The following is a 26,097-nucleotide window of genomic DNA, read 5'->3' on the forward strand; positions in this document are numbered from 1 at the left end:
CCTGCCTTGTACAATGCTAGCTCTGCCCCCCTGTTGTGTGTCTGGGGTCATGACCTACTCTGTCATTGGGGACTGTTGTGCACTGAAAACAAATGGTTGAATGCCCCCAGAACTGGTTGGAACTGGGTCCCCAAGCCCTGTGCCAAGGCAGAACAAAGAACATAACTAATATAAATATTGGGGCCGTGACCCCATGTAAGGTGGTACCTGCTTGGAGCTGTGAAAGGAGGACTGCTGGGTGCCAGGAGGAACCACCATGGAGGACATCCCCTCTGCGAGTGGGCCATGTGAGCTGGCCTGCCTGATCCCAGCCCTGCCACTCTGGACTTTGGGGCTCAGCACATGGTGAGCACTGGGTCATGTACTCCTTGTCCCTCCCCACACCAAACTGCGTGTACAGCACAGCAGAGGGGCTCTGGAGACGTGGCCTGTGCTGTCTTAAACCCGTCTACAAGGAAGTTCCAGGTGGGAGCCCACCCCAATTGTTGTGACAGAGAGCTTGTCTTGAGTGCTTCATCTTTTACATGTGTAGCCTGAGAGGCAGGCTCCTGCCTCAGATTGCACCGCGAGTGCTTTATGTCCTAAGTGCCCTGGTGCTTTCATGCCAAACTGCCTCTGTGGTACGAGCATCTGGCCGCAGGCACCGTTGCGCCGTGTCAGGGAAGGAGTAGACTGATATTTTCCTCCGTGATCCCCAGCATGCCAGAAGCTAGGCGAGGCTGAGCATGGTTGTGAGCGGGGCCGAACCACGCACGGTGGACCAATCAGGGCGGACGTAGCCTCCGGAAGTCAGGCAAGCTTGTGCCTGGAGGAGGGCGGGTCTCCTGTGTGCCGGAGAGAGCCATGCGTGTGGCGCAACAAGAGAGACTGGGTCTGCAGAGACTTCGCTCTGGGTTGGACGACATCTGCGTTGCCAAGAAGGAGAGAGGAAGTACTGTGTGTGCCCTATTTACCCTCAAAGGGGAGCCCCGTGAGTGGGGGTTCCCAAGGCACCCTGTTGGTGCCTATTGCAATTTACACAGCTGCACCGCCGGATTGCGGGCAGCTGCAATGTGTGGGGCATTTGGTGTCAATGTAGAGACGCAGGTGAGTTGCACCCTCGCCCCCATTTGTGTACCGGCCCATTGAGATCAGTATTTCTGCTGCAGTGGCAGCCTGGTGGCAAACAAAAACCATGTGCTCAAAGAGCCCTGACTTTGTGGGACAAAGGGCATACGGGACAGCCCAGACGGGCCCCTGAGGAAGGCCAGTTGGCCTGGGATCACTTTGTGCCTGGGGGGGGGGAGGCGTAGGGCCCTCAGGCGATGTGGGCACCTTACTAGTGATACTATGGTGTACTGCTAAATGTGATTTATGCATAATGTGTTTATGCCTAATGTGGGTTATGCATAAGTGCTAATACCAGTAGTTACTGGTTGTTTTCTTTTCACTGCTTTTTATTCTAATGATTATGACAGTGGCCCGATTGGCCCGGTCATGTATATAATCCTCTGTAAAGTTACATCTAGTGCCAGGTGGCATAGTGTACATATGTGATTACATTCTAATTTGTTTATGAGTAATACAAAGGCTAGTTTTTTTATATAACCTTGTGTGGAGTTTCGTTTGTGGTGTCCCTAGTGTGTCGCTGCTGTGTGTGTGTGTGTGTGTTGCTCAAACGCTTTACACATTACCTGTGGGATAAGCCTGACTGCTCGTGCCAAGCTACCAAAGGGGTGAGCAGGGGTTATCTTCAGCGTGTAATTCCCTCGCTATGACTAGAGTGCGTTGTTTTCTGCCTTCCACTGCCTTCCATAGGCGCATGCCCTAGCCAACCAGGAATTCAATTTGTAGCATTGGTTGTCAGTGGTGAGGATAGGACTTGCGTTTACACAGTACCACAGCGACAACTGGTTGCACTACAAACTCTGCATTTAGATCATCAAATATTTGGGGATTTTTTCTCCTGATTATTTTTTTTCTCCTCAAATTGTCATTTTTTAATTGTGTTTTTCTGCTCTTCTAAAATCCTGGTGACACCCCTAAAGTGTCAGTCATGTCTCGACTTGGTGATCCAGCAGTTACTGTGACAGAAAGTGCATTTAATGTGAAGAGGTTTTGTAGATATACTGTGAAGGACCTAAATAGATTCTGTCAGTATCTTGGGTGTCAAGTGAAGAGGTCTGTCCAGAAGGCGGAACTGTAGCAGTACATGTTGGCCTGTTGTACATTCAAAAACCGGGTGAGGAGGGGGGTCTGGGAAGGAGGACCCTGCGATCAGTGAGGTCTCTGAGATGGAGGGTCCCGACCAGCACCCCTAGAGGGCAGTGGCTCTGTAGAGTTTGAGCAGAAGGGGTAAATGACTGTGCAGGAACGCCAGTAAATAGTGAGGACCTCAGAGAAGGAGTCCCTTGCTGGGTCCAGTGCCGGGGGCAGTGCTTCATCCCTTTCCCTGTCCCCAGAGGAGTGGGTGGAAAGGAGGGAAGAAAGGGAGCATCAGCTGGCGATGGGAAGGCTCAGGTTGGTGCTAGTGCAGCTGGGTGTGGAGGAGAAAAAGTTAGAGACTGAGAGAGCCTTAGTTTAGGAGAGGATGGCGGAGTCGGAGAGAGCCTTCGCCAGGGAAAAGCAAGCTCTTGAGGATATGTCCCCTGAGTGTAATTTTAGAGGTCTAGGTTCGCCAGTAGGGTGGGTTCCAGTCGTGGCAGCAATATGGAGTCCAGTCTGAAAGCGTCCACTCCCAAGTCACAGAGAACGGTACCTAGTTCCTAGGAAGAGGGTGTCGCACTGGAGGGGTACAGGTTGAGCTTCAGGGGCAGAAGGAAACTGTCTCACCAGTCGTGGGGGGAGCTTGTGGATGTATGTTGTGATGCGCTGGAAGGATGTATGATGGGTAGCACAGAAAACAAATTTGAAGGGCTTTTCAATCTGATTGTCAGAGAGCACATGTTCAGTTATTGTTTTTCGGGGTTACGCCAATACCTGTTGGGAGTGTGAGTTCTCTGATCCCAGGTAGCTTGCATGGGAGGCAGACCTCTTGGTTAGTGCCAGAGGGTCTGAGAAGGCATTGGAGAGTGACCCTAAGAGGAGTGTCCCAGGTATTTGCCAGCCCAAAGTGGTGGGAAAAGTTCATAGTAGCCCAGATAGGACACGGTGTAGTGGAAGTGGTTAGGAACTCACATCCTGTCTCTGCGAAGAAGGAATGACAATGGGATGCGTCCCAAGGTGCCCAAAACTCAGTTTCAGGGCCGGGAGGGTTCCTTAAGGGAGCACCAGGTAGGGAGCCTAGGCTGTACTTGTAGCTCATCTGTTGAGGGGGGATCTCCCAGTGTCAGGAGAACTTGGAGTGTCTGTAAGCAGACCTCCATTCGCTCCTAAGTGAAGGGTGCAGAAGTCCAGATGGAGGAGTGAGAGGGGGATGCATTCCCCAGTAGGAGAACCAGTGGGTCAGGGGCCAACCATAAGGGCTGAGCCTCCTAGGAGTGACCATGGTGATGCCACTGGGGGGTCTTCGAGCACTGTCAGCTGGACAGAGGTCGGGAGATCAGCACCAGGCAGACTGTCACACAACACATGAGGTATGTGTTATCCTCAGGGGCTTGCGTGCTCCCCAGGAAGTCCTGGTGTGCCAGGCAAGTGCTCAGCCGCCGGGTTTAGTCCCTGGGTTGGAAGGCCAGGTTCAGGTTCTGCCTGACCTCGAGGGAAGGACATCTGTAAGCTGTGTCCTGACTGGTTTGTCTTCTAGGGGTACCACTCCAGGTGGGAGGGTGCAGAACTCCGGAAGGGGGTGCAGAGGGGGGGAGAGTCCTCGCCTCTGACCCCGGTTCAACCTGAAGGTTTAGATCCTAGGTTGGTTGACAAGTTGCAGGGTCATGGTCCTGAACTGGTGGGAGAATTGTGTGGGAGTGCCGATTCCAGCATCCTGACAGTTTTTGGTTCTGGGTGTGCTTCTCCTGGGAGGAGAGTGCGGGACCCGAGGAGGAGAGGTAGGAGGATGAGAGCCTAGCCTGTGACCTCTGATGAGCATGAGGGTGCTGATCCTAGGTTGGAGGATCAGTGGCAGTTTAGAACTGCATTGATTAGAGGTAGAGTGGAGAAAGGATGCTATGTACCAAGGGTTACTGCCCCCCACTCTGTGAGATGGCAAGGACCAGAGACACCTGGATGGCCTAGGGCCTGGTCCTGGCCGTGGACAGTTAGGGAGGCCCAGTAGGATAGTTTCGTTGGCAGGGGCGCGCCACAAGCACAAGTATGTGCTTCGAAAAAGAGAAGACTGCGTGCGCAGGTACACACGCATGCACCACTCCCGGGCCAGCAAACACGTTTGCAGTGTGTTTTATGTGCTTCAAAATATCAGCATTACTAGCTAATCAAACCGCAACAGCGAGACATGCCACTGCGCCGGCGGGCGCTTCCAAGCCATATGTTTATTTTACTTGTTTTAAAAGAAGAGTGCGGACGGAGATAGTTTGTTTACATTGACACAGCTCAATGGGTTCAGCCTCTTTTTTTGCCGTCTATCTATAAACTGCAGTTTGCCTTTTTCCATTTTGCAGAACACGTAGACTGACTCCCCTTCAGCTGCTAATAGCAGTGTGTGTTATGTAAATATGAGAGTTTATTCAGTTTGCCGTGCACTGTGGTAATATTTACGGTGTCGCCCTCCAGCGGTTTTATCGTTGAGCGAATGACTGCAGCACATCCCATCACTGCCCAGGCACAGTATACCAAAAAAACAGGCTCACTTAAGTCTGTTATGGTGGCTTCCCTAGAATGTAATATCAGATGTCACTTTAACCTCGGCATTCCTCCAGAATTATTTAAACTCGCACTCGCAGCCCAGGACTTGTTCGTCTTCCTAAAATGTTTGCATTCTGTAGTGGTCTCTGGAGCTCTCTTGTGGTGAGAGATTATAACACACCAAGGGCCAGATGTAGGTCGCCTAATACCAGTCGGTAACGGCCGAAATTTCCGAATTTCGGCCATTACCGACCGGTATTAGGCTACTGAGATGTAGGTGGCCTCAATTACAAATTCAGTAATTTAACGATTTGTTTATTTTAAGGAATCTGTAAATTACTGATTCCTTAAAATACTGAATCGGCAAATTACCGAATTTGCAATGTAGGGGGCACTCAAATGAGTGCATTAAATAGGTATGGATTCGGTATTTACCACCAACTACAAATTGGTGGTAAATATCGAAAACCTTTGCAAAAGCAATTATTTTGCTTCTACAACAGTGCGATGTGGCAGACATACATGCCCTTAGGGCATGTATGTCTGCCACATGTGCACCCATGAACTATTCAGGGGGGCAACAGGGTGTCAATGTGACACCCTGCCACCCTTGAATGAGTTCCCCATTTTACCAAATTGGTATTTACTGATTCGGTAATTCCAATTCATTCCGATGGGCCTGGAGGCCCATAGGAATGAATGGGAATTACCGAATCGATAAATACCATATCGTACCGATTCAGAAATACTTACCTAATATTTACCTACATAGCATTTACAGATTCTAAAATACAGAATCGGTAAAATTCTGTATTTTAGAATCAGTAAATCAAGATTACCTACATCTGGCCCCAAGTTGCAAAGTGAGCAAGGGACTCACGTCTGAGCATACCCTGCCAACTTATGGCGAACAAAGCGGTACAAAAGGGGGTGGTGATGGACAGGTCCTCTGAACCAATCAAACACTCACACCCATCATCACTGGAGATGAGGATGGACATGTACATTCACAGTCTAAACCAAGTTATTTGAATAGATAAGGAATCAGCAATTAAAATGACAAAAATGTGAGGGAAATCTGAAGCATGATTCTAAAGGTTTAGCAAAGATGAATGCCAGTGCCTCTAAAAAGAAAATCCGCTACGGAAACCAAATCTAACTAGGAAATGCGGTTCTCAAATCTGACCACCAGGTGGCAGTTGCACGTTTTTTGTTTTATACTAAAATAAGTCATATTCACAAGGAAAATAGTTTCAAGACAAAATAATAATGTCGTTGACTAAGACACTTTTATAGCATTGCAGTCTCATGCGTGCCCCTGAAGCTTCAAATTCAGGCAGCTGAATAAATAAACAAAATGATCACAGCTGTGTGGAGGGCACTTCTTTATGTAAGTACACACAAAGAAAAGCAAAAACTTGTACTTCGGGCTTCCAACATGTGGGAGGAGCCAAAGCCCCTCTCTGGTGAAACCCACATAATTGGCTGGCGACGGCAGCACCCTCCAGCCAGACCAGAAACAAGGAGTTGTTTTTTTTTTAAACTAGTTTCAGTCAGCTATAGCAGCAAATGTTCTTATGTAAAAAATAGCTGTTGAAAAAGATGTTCAGATCCCTAGGACAAGAGACAACAGTTTCCATTTGCAGGGCCTGGCTACATGTGCAAATCAGCTCTAGAGCAATCTATCCAGTTGTTACTGGTTTATAGGTGTCCTCAGCAGCTGCTCCAGTGCTGTGAGAACAAAAAAGTGCGCAGTTCCAATGGGGGAGGTGGGGATCTAGGTCTTGCAGTCAGATAAGTCGGGGGAGTGCTCCTTTTAGGAGCAAGGGCCCTCACACACCCCAATGGGTGTCGTGCTTCACCATCGGGCAGCTCCTCGTTGGTCCGGCTCTGCAATGCCCGACGGGCTCTACGAGCGGGCTCTGTGCTGGAGTTCTTTTCTTTTTCACTGATGTGAAGTGTGAAGTTGGATGACTAGGTGTCGGTAGAAAGGGGAAAAAGTATTTAACCCCTTCCCTGTGCCGCAAATTCCCCGCCCACTCATTAATTTGCCCGTACAGGCGGGGAATTAGTGCCGCGCGGCAGCAGCAGCAGCAGCAGCATGACGGCTCCACGCGTGGAGCCGTCATGAAAACCCAAGGGGTTAACAATGAGTTTGTTATATTTAAAAAACAAAATGTGAACTGAGCGAGTGATAGATATAGTGGTCTATTCTAGCTACAGGAAGTGTGAGTCAAGCGAGCGTCGCAAAGTTTCATGCCCGTTACTGTCCGTAGTATCATTGCATTTTGTCAGGACCAGTCATCCTCCATCTACTCACCAGGGATGGAAAGTAAGTGCAAAGCACGCCCTGTATACATTACATAGATATGTGGTATATCTTCAGGGATAAATCTAGATTGGGGAGAAAAAAAGGTCAAAAGAGAAATATTGCAAACCTATATTTTTGTTAATAGTTTTCAAGCGTAGAGCACGACCACCACAGACCTGGTCACAATGCTCGCAGTCTGTGTAGAAGCATGCTCATGCTGTTCGTCACAGGCAATGGAATAGACAGTTGCTAAGTGCATGTGGTTACAAATCACATTGTATATTTTGGCTGGGTGTGATTACCATAAATAAATATAGCCAGCATATTTAATATGACATATTAAGCACTGTTATCATAGATCTGTCTAGTGAGCCCACAGGGCCAATCGGATGTCACCATAAAGCAGGCAGGCGAAGTTGAACCCACCATCGTAGCGGACACACGCATGGGTCCCTTATTGATAAATAATCGAAAATTTACCCACGAAGGGATTGCACCCTTATGAAATTAACCCTTAGGGACAAACATGAGGCAACAACACCACAATCACTATTAAACCTGCTGACGAAGGAGGTGCAATAGTGATTATGAACAGAAATGACTATGGACAGGATACCAACGACAGCTGGGGCACCGGGTATACTATATCGAGTACACAGATAACTTCACTGGTGACGGCGAAGAAGCAAATGACGGATCAGCAAGAGTCAGAGTCCTTGATCAATAAGAACCCCAAGACTCCCTATTTTTATTCCCTCTCCAAGATTCACAAGGGTACTCGGCTTCCGCTGGGTAGACCTATAGCATCGGGCATAGGAGTTCTCCTCGAGCCCCTGTCGCAATTCTGCGACCACTTCCTTCAACCCTTGATGTCTAAGACTGTCTTTTGTAAAAGACACCACTGATGTCCTAACCCTACTAGGAGCCATCAATGATGATATCCACTTACTGATCACCTTGGATGCCAAGTTAGTTTACACGAACATCCCCCAGCGTGCTTAGCTAGCAGCGATAGAGCACATCCTCCTATCAGAAGAGTGGTCCTCTCCGACACCAGTGACTTTCATTATCAATGCACCGCCATTGCTGTGAATGTTTTCCAATTCCAAGGTCAATTATACCACCAAACTCAAGGTACATCCATGGGTAGTACCTTTGCTCCAAGTCTAGCCTGTCTGTATATGGCAGACTTTGAACAAGGACACATTTTAAGGGGGGGCAAATCCTTTCTCCACGAACACCCTGATCTGGTGTCAATTTATTGACAATATGTTAATTCTATAGCAAGGAACATTAGACACATGCCAAAGATGCTGCTAATGGATTAGCACTTTGAACCCGTACCTGAGGTACACCAAACACATTTTGGAGATGCATTTACCGTTCCTTGATTTATTAATAGCTTGCGGGAATGGCAAGATACGTACAACTACATACAAAAAAACAACTGATTGCAACAGCCTGCTGAGGTATGACAGTCACCACCCAAAGCACCTTCAGAGACAATTTGCCCTTCAGTCAATTTCTGCGACTTCTTCATATTGCAGCTCAGTGAGTGACTATAAATCTTATGGGTTCCACTAGCATTCCCAGCAGCCTCAGCAGCAGCTTGCTGTCTCAGGGGTTTAAGTGAAGGACAGCTCAGCTGCTCCTGACTCAGAACGGCCCTGGAAGGGCCCCTTGTCCCCAAGATCTCAACCTGATCAGGTGCAAGCTCATTTGGGACAGTTCCTTCTTCAGAAGCACAATCATCTCCTTTAAGAGACTGATCTGTATTCTGAGTCAGGGGGAAGGCACCGCCTTAACCCTACTGCTTCTTTTCTTGGAAGGCACCTGGTCCATTCTTCCTGAATCCAGGGCCTGTTCAGTGTTAGAAATGTTGTCCTGTGACCTAGTCACAGCAAACACGTGCAGAGATTCCATAACATTTCTGCATGGGTCCTGAGCTCCACTTCAGCCCAGGCTGAAGTTTCCAAATCATTGCCAAGCAAGCATTCAACAGGGAGGTCTGCACTTACCACAACCTTCTTGAGGCCAGTTATCCCTCCCCAGGAGAAAGTAACAACTGCCAGGGCATGGTTGGTCCTGACATTTCAAGCATTGGTCACTTGGTAAAGTTCACCAAGCATGATCTGCCCAGGGCCACAAGGTCTTGTGTCACCTTTGTAACACTTGCTCCAGTGTCCCTGTAGGCCCGAGCCTCTTTTCCATTTATCAAAGGCTGCTGTCTGTATTTGCCCAGATTACTGGGACTCACAAAGGAGGACATATCCATCCCTTCATCACAGATCAACGCAGCCTGAGTTGGAACTCTGACTAGGCCAGAGCCCATCTCAGAACCCAGGGTTAACCCTACTACACCCTTATTCTGAGTACCACCACCTGGAGCTGAACTAGGGGGAACAGTTGTGTTAGGGGCAATGGCGGCAGAAGTAGAGTCTTTGGGCCTAGTACAATCACTAGTCCAGTGGGTGTTCTGTTTACAGATTTTACACCATGGTTTCTTTTGGCCTTTCGTCTTGGATGTTTGGGATTTCCCACCAGTTGAAGACTTTTGGGAGCCTTGAGAAGACTTCTGGTCTTTACCCTTTTCCCCACCCTCATTAGAATCTTGCTTCTTCTTGTCACCACCTTGGTTCTGAACCTTCTGCTTCACCCTGGTTCTGTCCCATTTGTCTGCCTTCTTTCCCAATTCTTGGGGAGAGGTTAGATCAGAGTCTACCAGGTGCTGAAGCAACAGCTGATTTTAACAATTATTAAGGATCTGCTTCCTCATAATTAAGTTGTACAATCCTGTATAATCACACACATTACTGCCAAGTAACCTGCCCTCCAGAGCCTTAGTAGCACAATCAACAAAGTCCGCCCAGTCCTGAGTCTGAGCCTTATGGGTATCTCTGAACTTTATCCTGTATTTTTCAGTGGTTTGGCCAAACCCTTCAATCAGAGCACTCTTCAGGACTGTATAATCATCAGCATCCTCTTCTGTAACAGCGAGGAGCTTGTCTCTACCTTTGTCTGCAAAGGAGAGCCACAGGATTGCTGCCCACTGCTCCTGGGGGACCTTCTGTACTTTGCAGGCCTTCTCCAGTGCAGTTGTCCGTTTGTGGATATCATCCCCACGTTGGTAGGGGGGACAATCTTGTTTAAATTCCTATGGTCATGAGATTTTTCTCTACCACTAGGGAAGTTGCTGCCACCATGGGTCTCGAGTCCCATCTTTTTTCTAGCTCTTTCAAACTCTAGGGATTCCCTTCCTAAGGCTACTTCCTGCCTTTTAATTCTCACTTCTTCAAGCCTCATCTGTCTTTCTCTCTTCTCCTGAGAGGACTTCTTCCTATGAGAAGAGACAGAGGTCCCTATAGATACACCAGAATGGTCAGTCTCCGCAGGATGAGATCTGGGCCTTCTAGGTGTACGTCCTGGGGGGACAAGGAGAGGGCCACCATGGCCTTCTTCCTCATCTCCAGTAGGAGCTGCTTGGTCCAGGTCAAGGGGATTGTCACCATCCTGGTCAGCATCTGAGTCTGAGTCCTGGTGGTTTGTACCACTGGGCTCTGCCTCCTCCACTGACCCATCCCCACTGCCTGACCCCTCAGGCTCTGAAGCCTTCTTAAGATCTAACAGTAGTACCTCCTTGAGGAGTCGGTTGTTGGCACTTTTGCCTGTCTTCAATTTCCTCATAGTACACAAGGCCCTCAATTCTAAGCATGGGAATGTGTCATACTTGGATGGCAGTAACATACTGACATCTGGCAGGGACCCACTGGTTCCTGGCTTTGAACACATTACTAGTGTGGTGTGATGTATGCACCTACCTACTCTTATGGGGCCTACTAAACTCTCTTGAGTTGTAGAAAGGGTGTGCTAAGTTCTTGACACACAACTCTAAGTAGAACTTACTGTATTTAAGCTTGTATTATATGTACCTCTGGTACCTTTAGTGGTTTTCAAATGATCAAACACTTGAGATTATCTGGTAAATCAATGGCAAGCTGGAATCCCACACGCTGCACACCAATGTGAGAAGTTGGCCTGGCATATGCTGTCCACTATTCTAGTGGGCACCTTGCACCAGTCCAAGCGACCCTTATTGATGGTAGGTTTAAGACAACCTTTACGGAAAGCTATCCTAGTGGTAGCTGTGGAGAGCAGCCTTCAGGCTAAGTCTTGGAGGAATGTAAAGCAGCTTGTTTTACCAGTCTATATTCTTGTGAATGACCAAATGAAAGGAGAAACACGCCAGGTATATATATATATATAAAATATATGTATTTATGCTAAACACATCCCTCTCGTCTCTTTATGAGGCTAGAGGTAAAAGTACATAAGGAAAACTTAATAGTACACAGTAAATTAGCACAATATATGTTGAGCCCTCTGGGCGTACCAAACCATATATTAAGAAAGTGGTATAAGAACCACAACTTGACTATACACAAGGCCTAGAGCCTGTAGAAATGCTGAGGCCACAAGGAACCACCCAAGGTAGTGACACAGGGGACCCACAGGGGACGTGTGCTGTGTCTAAACATAGCCGCGGATCACCTTTAACTTCTATGGGGAAAGTCGCGCTTGGAAATTTAAAGATGACGGACACTTAGGAGAGGACTTTGAGCAAACCCCTTTAGACTAAAGGGGTTCTAGAGCCAACACCCACGGGAGCACCGGAGTACTCGAGTTACCTCACCAAGGGAAGCCGGGTGCATAGGAGTCTTTTGGTGTTGGGTTTTGTCGTCGTTTTCAATGGCGATCTGTTGCAAAGTGCTGCTGCCATCCAAGTGGAAAGTGTCTGGTGTGATCCAAGCCTGGATCGGAGATGGGAAGAACCTGAAAGCAGAGGGGACAGAGTCTGGGACACTTGCCAGTGACCAGGGGCACGATAGTCGAATGCCCACCGATGTCTGTGATTTCAGGTGAAGAAGTTGAAGCTTGAATCTTCAGCCACGAGGACCAGAAGGTGTTGACGATGACCAGGATCTGGAATCGAGCTATCCCACAAAGGATGTCGAGTGCTGCGGTGTCGGTGCCCGGATTGGACCCAACAAGCCTTGGCAATAGCAACCTACACAGGAATCAAAGAAATGCTTTAGTGCAGACCAGCAAGGTGTGAGGGACTCACCACTCAGTGGAGAGTCATGGCACATCTGGAGCAACCAGGTAAGCCCAAGGAAAATCAGAGTTGCCTTCACAGGGACCCAACAGTTGATGGACCAGGAATCGCGAAGGAGCCTTGAGCGGAAATGCAAGAAGCGGGCTCACGGAACACTCGTGGAGTGTAGGCCCACAATCTTCGGGGCAGACGGTGCTCGGGGCTTGGGCTACAAGTAACCCAGTGCACAACTTCAAAGAATGTCGAAAAATCAATGCACTAGCAAATGAGCACAGAGTCCAGGGGTTCCAGTTCCACGTCACTCACGAGGGCTGTGGGTCTCAGCTTTGCTGGGGACTCTGGTCGGCCTCTGAGAAGTCTGGAAATCTTCTTTCTGTGTTGAAAATACTTCGGAGCAGGCATGAGCTTCAGAAATGCAACCCAGAAAGATGCTTTGTTGGTGCCTGCCAAGCAGGGGAGTCACTCTTTGACCCCAAGGGAGATTCTTCCGTCCTTTAGTCTTTAGTAGAGCATCGAAGTTCCTGATTCAATTTCAGATTGTAATCCAGGTGTAATCTAAAGTCCTGTTGCCAGGGGTTCCTTACCTATACTTAAGAAAGGGGTTGGACATACTCTGGAGACCCACCTATGGGAGGGTTTGGAAAGAGGGGTGGCTACACCCATTTCCTTTGTCCAGTTTAGCACCAGCGTAGGGGCTGGTAGACCCTGCAACCGGTTTGAACTGGGTTATGCACAGGGACACCAAATGTTTCCCCAGTGCAGACTTTCAAAGCACTCATGGAGCACACACACCCAGCCCCAATACACTAAAGCCTGTCTGAGAGGTGGTTACACCTCCCTGTGACAGGAAACCTATTGTCCATACCTCCCCTGCTGGAGTTTTCGTCCGCAGCAGGTGCTAAACTCGTGTCTGTGGCTTCCATTTTGTGTTGCCAGGGATCTTTTCACCTCATGTGTGCTCATGATGAGCTCAGCTCGTCATGAGGCACAGTGGCCGTGTGCTCATGACGAGCTGAGCTCATTGCATGGCTGTGATGTCTGAACCTTATAGATACAACTTTAGATCTCCTAAAGTCGATTTTAGCCCTTACACCCATTTATCGACGCCTGTCATCATTTATTTTTGTTATTATTGCTTCATTGTGTTTGACCCTTGTTGGTTTACGTTTGCTGTAAATAGGTGTTATTGTCATTTTTAAATAAAAAAATTATTTTTTAGTTGAAGGCAGAGAACTATCTCCCTCGTGGTCAGCGCTGGTCATTTCATAGCGCCCTTTTACCTTTCAGCCGTGCGGCCCAGCAGCTACTTTGCGGAACAACATGGCTTATTGACAATGCTTGTTTAAAAATAATTCAGTTTCTGTTACGATTCTCACTTTGAACTTCCACCTGGATTTCCCGCATGTGTATAACATGGCAGTCATCCTCGAAGTCCCTGCAACACACCTACCGGGTGCAAGTGATTGACAGGAGGGCCTGATTGGACTCTACACTGTCAATCGCAGTGTGACACAGGGCCACCTAACACTGGGCAGCCGTGACGTCAGTGCATAGGAGCCACTAGGCTTTCGGAAGGGGGCGCTCACGAGCCTCCCCTGCTGACACCCTTGTCCTCTGCAACATCGCTGCTCTTGTCCAGTCCTCTCCTGGGCCAAGGAAAACGTTCAGATACTTTAAGGGGAAAATAAAAAAAGTCAGTACTGAGTTATGCTATGTTGATTGATTTGTATAGCGCACTAATCTCTCGAGAGAGTATCCAGGCGCTTGGGCAGGTGTGTAAGTTTGTGGTCCCCGGGGTGCTTACACGAAGAGTCCGGTCTTCAGCTTCTTGCAGAAGTCATGTGAGGAGGAGGCTCTGATGTGTTGATGACGGCTGTTCCATGGTTTCGGTGGGATTTAGGAGAATGAGCAAACTGCAGTCTTGCTTTTGCAGATGCAGGGAATGTGTGCGGTTGGAGTGAGGCAGAGCGGAGGTGTCTGGTATGATGGTGAAAGTGTATGCAGCTGTTCCGGTATTCTGGATCTGTGTCATGTAGGGCTTTGTACCTGTGCGTGAGAAGTTTGAATTGGCTGCGCTTGTGACTTCGGAGCCAGTTAAGATTCCTGAGGTGAGTTGTGATGTGGGTGCGACATGAGAGGTTGTGTATGAGTCTTGCAGCTGTGTTCTGGATGGTCTGAAAGCTGTGTAAGGTTGTTTGGAGATTCCAGCATAGAGAGTGTTGTTGTAGCCCAGCCTGCTGGTGATGAGTGCTTGCCCAACAGTTCGGCTCTTGTTGTGAAGCAACCGTTTGAAGATCTCTTGCAGCGTGCATAGGATGTGGAAGCAGGAGGTGCACACTGCGTTGACTTGCGCCGTCATGTTCAGTTTGTCATCTAGGATTGATCCCTGGATTTCTTGTGTTGTCTGTGGGTGTGGTGTTGATCCTATCGTCAAAGGTCGCCAGGTGGAATCCGATGGTGAGTTTTTGTATATACAAAACTCCTGAGCAACTATACACAATTTCATAGTAACATATTTACTGATAAATGGGCCACAGGACTGACGAATAAAATACAAACTACTTTATTATTGACTCTACATCGCTATAAAATGCAATATACAGACTGAAGAAGTATGATACCATTCTCTTAATATATAAAAAGATGACAGTCACTTCTGCACGTAGAGGTACACAGTGGTGCTTTAGTACAATAGAGATATACAATCATTTTAACATATCAATATCTTTTATTTTCCTCAAAAGGGACGACAATAGTGCAAAAATCATCAATATATCTCAATGATTGATATAATGACACAAATACATGATTGTAATAAGACGGAAATTGTGGCTTAATATGTTGATAGGTCATCATGAGATCTATGCACGTTTCAGCGACACGTCACCTTCATCACGAAAGCTACATGTAGAACTGTAAAATACCAAGCAGAGGGACGAATATCACTCCAAGGACACTACAAATAATAAAATGCACAAGCAAAACCACTCTCAATTCATAGGAAGTAGATAGTGATAGGCTTGATAGCAAATGATTAGCACAAAGCCAGTCACAGGTTGTCCTGAGTTTCAATTGTCTATGCGAAAAAGGGAATGTGGACGAACTCGTGTCCTAAGGAATTTTGTGGTCCAGATCCCAGCTGGCATATCCGTAGCATGGACAATTCAGTCCTCGCAGCTAAGTGGCAGAATTTCAGTCATCGGCCTGATGGACAATTTATACAGTAAATATAATACTATGTAATTGTGTATAGTTGCTCAGGGCTTTTGTGTATTCACTTGGCTTTTCCCTGCCCTGAGAACCTCTGTTGTTCACAGGGGGTCCCTATTTGTACAGGGATTCCCATGGGGAGGTCTTTTTGTCCGTACTTCCATCTTGTCAGAGTTGAGCTGCAGGCAGATGGTTTGCATCCAGTTTGCTACCATGGTCGTGGCATTGGTGAGGTTGGTTCTGGTGGTGTTTGTCTTTTCCGTCAGGGTGTGAATGAGCTGGGTGTCATTGGTGTAGGAAATGACAGCAATGCCTTGTGATCAGATGATGTTGGCGAGCGGCGTCATGGATATGTTGAAATGGTGGGGCTGAGGGGCTTTCCCTGTGGGACTTTGCATGTCAGTTTCTTGGTCTCTGATGTGAAGGGTGGCCGCCTGGCCCTTCGGGTTCTTCCCGTGAGGAAGGAACAGATCCATTTGAGTGCGGATCCTTCTATGCCAATCTCATGGAGTTTTCTGATGAGGGTGTTGTGTGTGACAGTGTCGAAGACTGCAGAGAGGTTGAGCAGGATGAGGGCTGCTGTTTCTCCTTGGGTCAGGCTGATTTGAATATCATTGGTGGCCGCAATGAGTGCTGTGGTTCTTTCTGAATCCTGATTGAGTCTTGTCTGAAATCCTTAATGATCAAGAAGATCTCCTTGCAGCTGTTCGAGCTTCCTTCGATTCAGTCCACGGTGCTTTTTTTCTTTGGTGTTTCTTATTTGCTGGTGATAGTGGGAGAGTGCAGCCTTGTAGGTAGTTATGTTGGTAGTGTTGTGGCTGGCTCTCCATTTCCTTTCTAGCAGTGTACAGTGTTGTTTGGTGTATCTCGGGTATTCCGTGTAACAGATGGGATGCTTATATGATCTGCTATGTGTGTTGGATTTGATGGGTGCAAGGCAGCCACACAGTACTTGATCCAGTTGTTAATGTTGTTGATATCCTTGTCAAGGTTGTCTGTGGGGTTCGTTTAATCCGTGCTGAGGGTACTGAGCCAGTCTGCTTCTGTTTTTTTTCCAGCTGCGCTTTGGAGTTCTGAACTTGGTAGGGTGTTCACTTGAGGCGAGTTGTTTTGGAAGTGGAGGATGGAGTAGTCAGTCCATGTAAGCGGTGTGGTGGGGTTGTTTTGATGCTGTTGCTTGCTGTGACTATGGTATCCAGTGTGTGTTCTTCGTTGTGTGTTGGTTCTGGGATGAGCTGGGGATTCCAATGTCGCTCAAGCTCTCGAAGAGTACTGTGGAGCACGGTTTGTTTTGGTCTTCCAGGTGAAAGTTGAGGTCACAGAGGAGACTGTAGGCTGTGGAGTTGTTGGTGAGTGTAGTGAAAAAGTCGGTGATGAGATTGGTAGAGGTGGCTGGGGGGCCGAGTGGTCAGTAGGCGAGGGTTCCTTGCAGGGTGAATTTTTCATAGATTTGCAGCTTGAAAGGAAGGTGTTCCGCGAATGGGGAGGCATTCTCTGTGGATGTTGTGCCTTTGATGGATTCCTTGTAGACAATAGTGAGTCTTCCTCAAGGCTTGTAAAGTCGGTCCTTATGAGCAAGCTTGTAGCCCGCTTGGATTGCAGTGGGGATGTCGGGAGCAGAGGAGGGGTTAAGCAGGGTCTCTGTGATGAGTATGTTGGGTGTTTGCTACTTCGCAGGTTCCATATTTCAGTTGTGTATTTGCTGAGTGAACGTTAGATGTGGGTGCATGGCTGCTGGAGAACCAGCAGTGGGCGCAGGTGAACGCCTATACTGTGGTGTGAAGCATGGCCTGGCAGCAGTTGGGGGAACGGCGTTCAGGATCTAGCGACCTAAGGAGTGATGCAGAATATCGCTGGGTGGTGATTGGACCAGGGTTCCTGGCGCTGGGCGCAGTCCAGGCTCAGACGGGTTTGCCTTTGGTCCACTGCACATACATATTACAGCTGCCATTAAATAGGTCCTGGGAGGAGAGAGGAGTGAAGGGTGCTGTGATGTAATTTCCTGTGCTGATGGGTGATGGGAATTACTTGGGGTTAACAGGTAATTTGCAGCACTGGGACCTGTGTTCTTTCCCAAAATTGTACCTGTGTATCCCCAATTGGCACCTCTCTGGCCACATGTCAGCCCCTTGTAAAAGGTACCAGAGGTGCCAAGGGAACTGTGACCAGGGAAGGCGTCTAAGGGCTGCAGCACATATTGTGCCACCCTTAGAGGTCCTGTACCTGAACACACACACTGTCTTTGCAGGCGGCGTGTTTTGGTGCAGAACAAAGTGAAGAGTCGACATGGCACACTCCATGCCTGCAACCCACTGCCTGTGGTATAGGTGCGACACCCCTCTAGCTGGATGCACTATTCCACTAGTGAGGGTACAGTTGCATGAACACTGTACCCCTACAGTGTCTAAGTCCATTCGTAGACACTGTAAGTGCAGTGCTGCCATAAAAATGTATATGGTCTGGTAGTTTGTCATTCCAAACTCCACAGCACCATAATGGTTTTACTGAATTCTGGGAAGTTTGGTATCAATCTTCTCAGGATAATAAACCCACACTGGTGCCAGTGTTGGATTTGTTACACAATGCACCCAGAGGGCATCTTAGAGAAGGCCCCTGAAAAACAACCACCCTCTGGTGGGTTACCTGACTGGTAATCACCAGCCTGCCACCAAGAGACAAGTTTCTGGACCTCCCCCAGGTCAGGAAGAGCCATCTGCCTTTGCAACGCGGCCCTCAGCCTCTGCTTCTAACAGGAGCAGGCCCCCTTCCTGTCTCACCCCTTTTTCGGTGAGAAGACAGGCATGATAAATCAGAACAGCCCAGAAGATGCGTCCACCTATCACACCCCTCAGGTGGGTGAGGCGAGGTTAAGCCCACTCTTCAGTGCCCACCATGTTGCAGATGGCAGGCACTCTCCAATCAGGATTAGGAATTGTGCCCACTACTTCACGCGGGGTGAGCACACCAAGGGTGTGGTCATCCTAAGGTCATTAGCCCATTGGCTACTAACCCAGGACCACTAAAAAGCCCCCTAAATACAGTATTTAGGGGGAGCCCTGAACCCAAAAGGCAGATTCCCTGCAACCTACGAAGAAGAAGAATGAAAGAAGACGCCCAGCAGAGGAGACTGCAGAAAAGAACTGACTTGGCCCCTGCCCTCCGACCCGTCTGAAGTTTCCAGAGATCTTGCACCAAAAGTCACCTTGTCCTTCAGTCAGCGACCTCCAGAAGCCCTGGAGGACAGACTGCCTTCAACGAAGACCAGATATCCTGTGAACAGCAGCTGAGTTCAAAAGAAAGACCAAACAAAGACTCCGAGCCTGCTGAAGACAAAGAACCCAGATGCCTGGAAGCACCACTGCACCCGTCGCCTATGGCCCTAGTCCAAGTGGCCTACCAGTCCCATCAAGGTCCTCCAGTGCTCCAGAGTCCTAGTCCACCATGGGTTAACCCTTTCAGGACTCCCCGACGTCGCCTGCAGCCTCTGCACGGAGACCTCAAAACCGCAAGTGACCCAGTAGGGTGAGATCTGACCTCAAAAGGCACCCCTGCATCCAGCTGCCCTGGGTCCTGGAGAAGAGGACCTGAGGTGCACCTACATCCCCAAGCCCTCCAACTTACCTGCCCAGCTGTTGGTTCCTCCTGGAAGACTTCCCTGACCGAGCCTGCAGCTATAAAGCAAACTCTGCAATCTCCATTGGATTGCATTGGGCTCCCGACCCCTCCTAAGCACTCTACACCTGGCCACCCCTGCACAACTGGTGGTTTGAACTTAGTACTGACCTGGGACCCCCTTTTAACCAACTTTAATCCTGTGAGCTTGGCTCAAAAAACCAAGTGGCCTGGCTGTGAGCAACCCCTAACCGAGGGGCGCCCTAGCCCCATTGGCTAACATTGGGCCCCTGCACTCTGCACCCACCTGCCATAGTGCCGCTGGTGGTGCAAAGTGAGTGCCTACCTGGACCTTGGGGAACCTTAGTACTAACCCCCAAAACTCACCCTTCTGAGCCAAGTACTTGCCTCCAAAACTGATAACCATTTTTCTCCCATAGGATCACACGTTATAAGATTTTGGGCCTAAAATTGTTTTGTGTGGCCTTGCTAATGTATGGAGAAAAGTGAATTCAATTGGACAGTATAAAAAGTCGTACTTACCTTGTATATAGAACTCTTAGGGTGTGGTATCTGGGCATACCACCCCAGTACTCAAAGTAATCTGAAGTAACTCAAAAGTAATTTAAAAGTATTTACTATATGATACAGATTGCATTTAAAAATGATAAAAACCTGTCAGAATTGTGATTCCAAGCACAGCTGCCTTTCCTTGAACAGTCTTGCATTTGAACGTATATTTTACTCACTTGTGCCAAGTACTTCTTGGTTCTAAAATAAAACCTATGTATACCTTTTTTATACTTACCTAATTGCTCTGGATTCTGTTTCTGAGTGTGTGCCATCAGTCTTCATTGAGTGAATACAGTTCAGTTCTTTAGCTTTATTCGATTTTGTTTAAAATCATAAAAGCATACATTTAAAAACATTCATGACAACAATTACATACAAAAACACAAAATGGAAGAAAGATAAAACATTAGTTCATGTTGCATGAATAAGTTCCTTTGTCTCATAGTAGAGTTCATGATTTTCCATACCCATGGCCCGTGTACATTGTAACAGGGTGGTTGAAGGCGGAAAAGCCATGGCCACACAGTGCACGCGTATTTCTGCCCTTCGGGTGAGCTGACTCTGCCCTTAGGTTTAGTCTAGGGTTATATACCATGCTCGGGTAGAAGTCGCGTAAGTCCCAGATGGATATAGGGCCAACACCTTCACGGGGGTACAAAGTTCGCAGGTAGGGAACGACTGAGCTGCTTCTAAATTTTATTAGAACAAGGTCACCGTCTATATCGTTTTGTGGGGGGCCTAGCCAACCCACCCTTCTAACAGACTTGATGGTACCGTCAAAACCTAGGGGCAGGGGCCTGTTTTTAGTTAGCCAATATGTGACTTTGTTGAGTAAGTCTTGTTCCCGTTCATTTTTTCCGTGTTTGGTTTCTGGGACTCCCGCAAGAACACATACAAAAGGTGCAGCCTCCGGGGGTAGCTGTATGTGAGTTTGTTCTTATTAGACTCTACTTTTGTAGCAGTATGTTGTAAAGGGCCCGGTTTGTGATTAGCTTTAGGTGCATTGGGGGGTGGAAGGATAGGGACTAGGAGGCGAGTTTGATTGTTACATTTTGTACCAAGTGGGTTGGGACCGATTGATGTTAAAGAATTTTCAGTGCGGGTTTGGTTGGCCTTTAAACGTTTCTCTATTCCCGACAGCCTATCCTCTAATGTGGTAATTTTGGCAATTAATGGAGAAATGAGTGAAGCAACCATTTGTTCAATCTGGGCCAAAAAGTTCGACTTGAAGGAGGTAATCCATTGGTCTATTTTTTCTTCCAGATTTTGAAGGGGGTTAGTTGCAGGCAGTGGGGAGCTGAAACACAGTTTTTGTTGTTTTGATTTGTTCCCTGTGGGCTTGACCCCATCCCACTTCCTTTTGCTAGATAAGGACTGCGAAGAAACTGTGTTTGGTGTATTAACATTTTTGGGTTGGGCCAGGGGGCTGACGATTGGGGTTGAGATACTGGTTCGTTTAGCAAGGCAAGGGGAGGAACGATTGATTTCATGTCTGGATTCCACGGTGGCATATCTTGTTTTGCAGAGGGAATTTAGTTCATCCAGCAGCGAGAGGTGTTGCGGTATGCCATTGGTTGGGTCGGGCAATTGGTTGATGGATATACTAGACTTGGCAGGTTCATTCATATTGGCGGTGGGCGCAGATGGCCTGCATGGAACTTGTGACCCTGAGTGCAAGCCTCTCTGGCTGATAGATTTATTGGTCACCCCCTTGTGTGTCATCATGGGGTGTGCAAGTGTTAGGCTATCACAAGGCTGTAACAAGGTCTTCAAGAAAATCTGAGGGTATTAAAGAGTATTCAACTAAAGTTCAGTTTGTGATCCCTTGCCAAAATGTCAAGAAGGTCATAAAGTTATTACCTTGGCAGTGTGATGGGGTCAGGGGGAGTGGCACCGTCCCATCCTCCTTGTGCCTCTGAGGGCAACAGAGGGCCCGCCCTTTGCCCGGGCTTTGCCCGGCGCGTCCCGCGCGCGTCCTCGCGGGACGAAGGAGCAGGCGAGTCTTTAAGCGCCTCCTGGCGCGTGTGAAAATCGCGATGTGCCCCTGTGGCTCCTGGGGCTTGCAGTCTGGCAAAGTGATCTGTGGCGCTGGACCGGCGGAGCAAAGCCCGGCCGGTCGGTGAGGGCGGGGGGCGGAGCTAAGCCCGGCCGCGAGGGAAGCAAACAACCCACGAATACAATAAATGCTTAACACTCGCTCTTGATAAGCCTAACTGCTCGCCCACACTACCAGAAAGAGAGCTGTTGGTACTTGTCTAATTAAGCCTCTGCTATACCTCTGTGGACTCCCTGGACCCTGTGCACACTATACCTTGCTTTGGTATGGCATATACAGAGCCACCGTCCTACAATTATGCATTGATGTAAAATGGGAGAAAGTGATACCGGGCAGTGGCTGAATTTAACAATGTGAAACCAGAAACTCTTGCATCAATCCCGGCTTCCCCATTTGACTGCATTGTGTGATCCTAGCCCATTACTTTACAGAGCGTCCCGTTCCTTTCTCATCACGGTTGAGAGCATCTTGGAATCGTCAGTTTATGGTGTGCACGGCACACAGGCCTCACTGGGGCATTGTTTCATTGCCTGTACTGTGGCTTCATCTTTAATACCAACCTATGCCACGAATAGGCTGTGCACGACACTCGACTTACCTCTTTCTTCGCTATGTACACCTAGACAACAGTGGCTCACCAAGGACTCGTGTAGGGAAATGTTTTACTTTTTAAATAGTAATTCAACTGTCAATAGACCGAATTCGACAGAAACCAAGTCTAGCCAGTAAAAGCACATTCATTATGGACAGATAGACCTCAAACTATGAAGAATGTACTCCGGTTCAAAATCATCACTCAGTGAAAGCATAACAGTGACACGCCAGCGTGCTAGTGTGTGTGTATACAGAAACAAATGACTTGGGTCAAAGAGGTGATTTTAGGTTTTCAAAGTTTTGATTTTCCAGAAAGTGTCTTCTGATCAGAGAGTAGACAGACATAGCCTGAATGTTTAAGCGTTGACGTTTCGACCTTGTTAGTTAATCTAAAGGGTCTTCATCAGGATCAGGTGTTTGGATCAAGGTGGTGCCTGTATTCGAAGATTCATGAATGAAGAGAGTGGGGCGTGCCCAAAGGAGCGCCACAGGAAGGGCGGAGAGCATTATTCACCCTGATCCATGCGCTTCTGCTGGAGTTCAAGGCAGTGCGAACCATCACTGTCCGTACAAAGGATCCGTTATTGTCATTGTCATTAATACAGTGGGAGGGGGCAGGAGTGTTTCTAAGTCATGTTATCAACTATCACTTCTAATTATTGTCCATCAATGTAATTATAACATTGAATGTACTAAGGTGAAACACTTTGTAGAGCAAAGAAATGCACTTTTTTTAATTTTGAAGTGTTTGTCATATTTTGCTGTGTGGTTGTTGCATGATTTACATTCAGGCGCGCAAAGCCCATTGGGCTCAAAGAGCTTTAGCCCCCTCCCGTCGTGTGTGTCAGCAAGGACTGATACAGCTTCCTGGGCATACACACAGCTGCACCCGAGTACTTTACAGGTCTTTAAATGCGGCGGCCCACTTAGTGACAATTACCCCTCTAGTTGTGGGACTCGGGAGGAGTCCCTCTGCACGGCGCGCTAGACGCATCACGTCCGACGCTTAGAGGGTCGGGGAGGGTACTTATACCTTCCCCTGCCTTTCTGGCGCCCTCTTTGTGCCGGACACGCCGTTTCCCGCCCTACCGCTTACCCGGCGTGTGGCTGGTGAGCTGAGTAGGTGGAACTTTGTAATGTTTTCTTTTGTGTTGCAGGCGGAGTTACAGGGTGATCCGGAGGTGGAAGGGTACAGAAGGGAACATCTTCAGGAGCACAGTAGGGGTGACAGGGCCAAACCCCTGGAGTCTTTACGGCAGGTGCCGGGAGGAAAATCGTCAGAGCCCCGCTAGTCCTGAGGGCGGTTGTAAGCCTGAACAACTGGGGCTTGCCTTGCAACGCTCCACCCTGAAAGGGGCGTGAGTAAGATGGTCCAATGGGGCACGAGATCCTGGGAAGGGGATGACTCTATAATGCGGAGCACTGATCGGGTTGGCCGTGGTGCAGTTTGGCTCATCAGGCGGGCAGGGCAGCATAGGTTGGTACAGCTGCCTGCCCTTGGATCGCCCATAAAATAACCCACTATATTGCATACTTTGTATGGAATAATCCAGAAGCAATATTTTCCCAAACAAAAATTGTGTTGTGTATTTCTTTATTCGTCATGCATCCTTTGGCAGCGGGTGGGGAGTGTTGCCTATAATGGCAGTAAGATCATTTACTTGTTAACAAGGCGTTGTTGTGTTTTCACCCCTTCCCAGAGCCCCTGCATGCATCTCCACTCTGCATATTGCTGGAAGAATCAGCCCACACCCCCCCACCCCCCACACACAGCCCCCACACCCCGAAATGTTTAGTAGCCCGCCCCGGAATGTGGCTCTAGTTGCGCCTCTGTTTCCATTCCACATGGGTTGATGGCTCGGCTCGGGCTCCGGCTCTTCGAGCCACGCCAGACCAGCGGCTCTGGGTCAGCTTCCTGCAGACATGTGTCGGGTCGCCAACTGTAGTAGCCAGAGAGCCAGCAGGGCATCCCTCACCCCGGACAGGAGCTGTGCTGGGGCAGGGCCAGCGGGTGAGCTGTCTAACACAGCTCCACGAACAGGTTTCCCTCAGACATGTTAACAAGGAGGGGTGTGAACCCCTGCAGGGAGGCTGCCCTTACCCAGGACAGGAGCTGTGCTGGGACCAGCAGGTGAGCTGTCTAACACAGCTCCACGAACATGTTTCCCTCATAGACGTTAATAAGGAGGGGGTGTGAATCCCTGCAGTGAAGCCCCCTCAACAGCCAGGGACCAGCATTAGCCAGCAGGCAGCGCCCCCTGGTGGCAGCGAGTGTTATAAACGACAAGTCATCACTATGCCCTTATTACTGGCGGCTGCGTTTCATCCCGCTCCGGTGCTTGTAGCTGCACAACCCCCCCTCTCGGTCCCAAACTTTGGCCCAAACCTCTCTGTACTGCCCGGGGGCGGGGAGGGGGAGGGGCACCAGGGAGCTCTGCACACTGACACTAACGCAGTGTGACAGCGCCGGAGCCCCTCCCCCTGCGCTGCTTTGTGCCAGACAGCGCCTCGACGCCCCCGGCGCTGCGCCAAGGTCACCCCGGCAGCCGCTGCATGGAGCTCCGTGGTCCTGAACTAGGCCAGCAGGGCCCGGGCCTATTAATAATGAGCCATTCACTTATCTGTAATCCGTGCCTGGGTGACGTGCGGGTTGTCACTGTGGGCTTCACGGCGCTTTACAGCAACGAACCTTACTGGGATCTTGGAAGACAAATCTGCGACGTCATCAGCCTCTGGCACCATATAGGCCCTCGAGCTCATCCTGGGTCTAAACCCTCGGGCGCAGGGCCTGGCTGTGGGCTCTGACGCTGGGTCTAGCGCTTAGAAGGCGGAGCAAGAGCAAAAGCACCTCTAAACAACTGCATTTGCGCTATAAACTCGGGTAAACCAGAGAGCACACAGCGGGGGCCACATTCTGCGCGTCACTCTCAGTATCTCGAGTGTCAAAGAGGGGGAAACATCCTGTGACGTACGTGTAATCCAGCCGTGTAATGTGTGGTCTCAAAGGGACGTTTATGTGGTGAAGTCAGACCAACAGTCTGGCAGAAGGAAAGTGTATGTGTGTTCTAAAAAAAAACATTTACAAACAAAAAGTGTGGTTGGAGAGGCGGCCACACCCTGAAAACTCCACCGAAGAATAAGGTCCGCGTGGGACTGAACAGCGGCCTGAGTCTGACTCCCTGCGTCCCTACTTGACCCAACTGCGTGATCTTGGGCCGACACACCGTGCACTTTGCAACGAGTGCCATGTAAGAAAATTCACAGATGAACACAGTGATAGTGGTGAGCACACTCAAGACACAACAGGACGTGCAAGAAGGGAGCCCCTGGACTCCTTGGAGATTGCTTTGCCAATGCTTGATGTTCGTATGGCAGGACCACTGGAACGGTGTGATCTTGTGTCCGTGCGCTTCGGCATAGTTTGCCGCATCATCGGCGGCATAATCTGGAGATTTTAACAAAAAACGCTCCTATTTCAAACGGATCAAAAGTTTCTAAAACCACAGCCCTGCGCTGCCAAGCACTGCACAGCCCTGTGCTGCCAAGCACTGCACGGCCCTGTGCTGCCAATCGCTGCACAGCCCTGCGCTGCCAAGCACTGCACAGCCCTGTGCTGCCAAGAACTGCACAGCCCTGTGCTGCCAAGCACTGCACAGCCCTGTGCTGCCAAGCACTGCACAGCCCTGCGCTGCCAAGCGCTGCACAGCCCTGCGCTGCCAAGCGCTGCAAAGCCCTGCGCTGCCAAGCACTGCACAGCCCTGCGCTGCCAAGCGCTGCACAGCCCTGCGCTGCCAAGCACTGCACAGCCCTGCGCTGCCAAGCGCTGCACAGCCCTGCGCTGCCAAGCGCTGCAAAGCCCTGCGCTGCCAAGCACTGCACAGCCCTGCGCTGCCAAGCGCTGCACAGCCCTGC

The sequence above is a fragment of the Lissotriton vulgaris genome, unplaced genomic scaffold, assembly GCF_964263255.1.
Source record: "Lissotriton vulgaris unplaced genomic scaffold, aLisVul1.2 SCAFFOLD_655, whole genome shotgun sequence".
Classification (NCBI taxonomy): Eukaryota; Metazoa; Chordata; class Amphibia; order Caudata; family Salamandridae; genus Lissotriton; species Lissotriton vulgaris.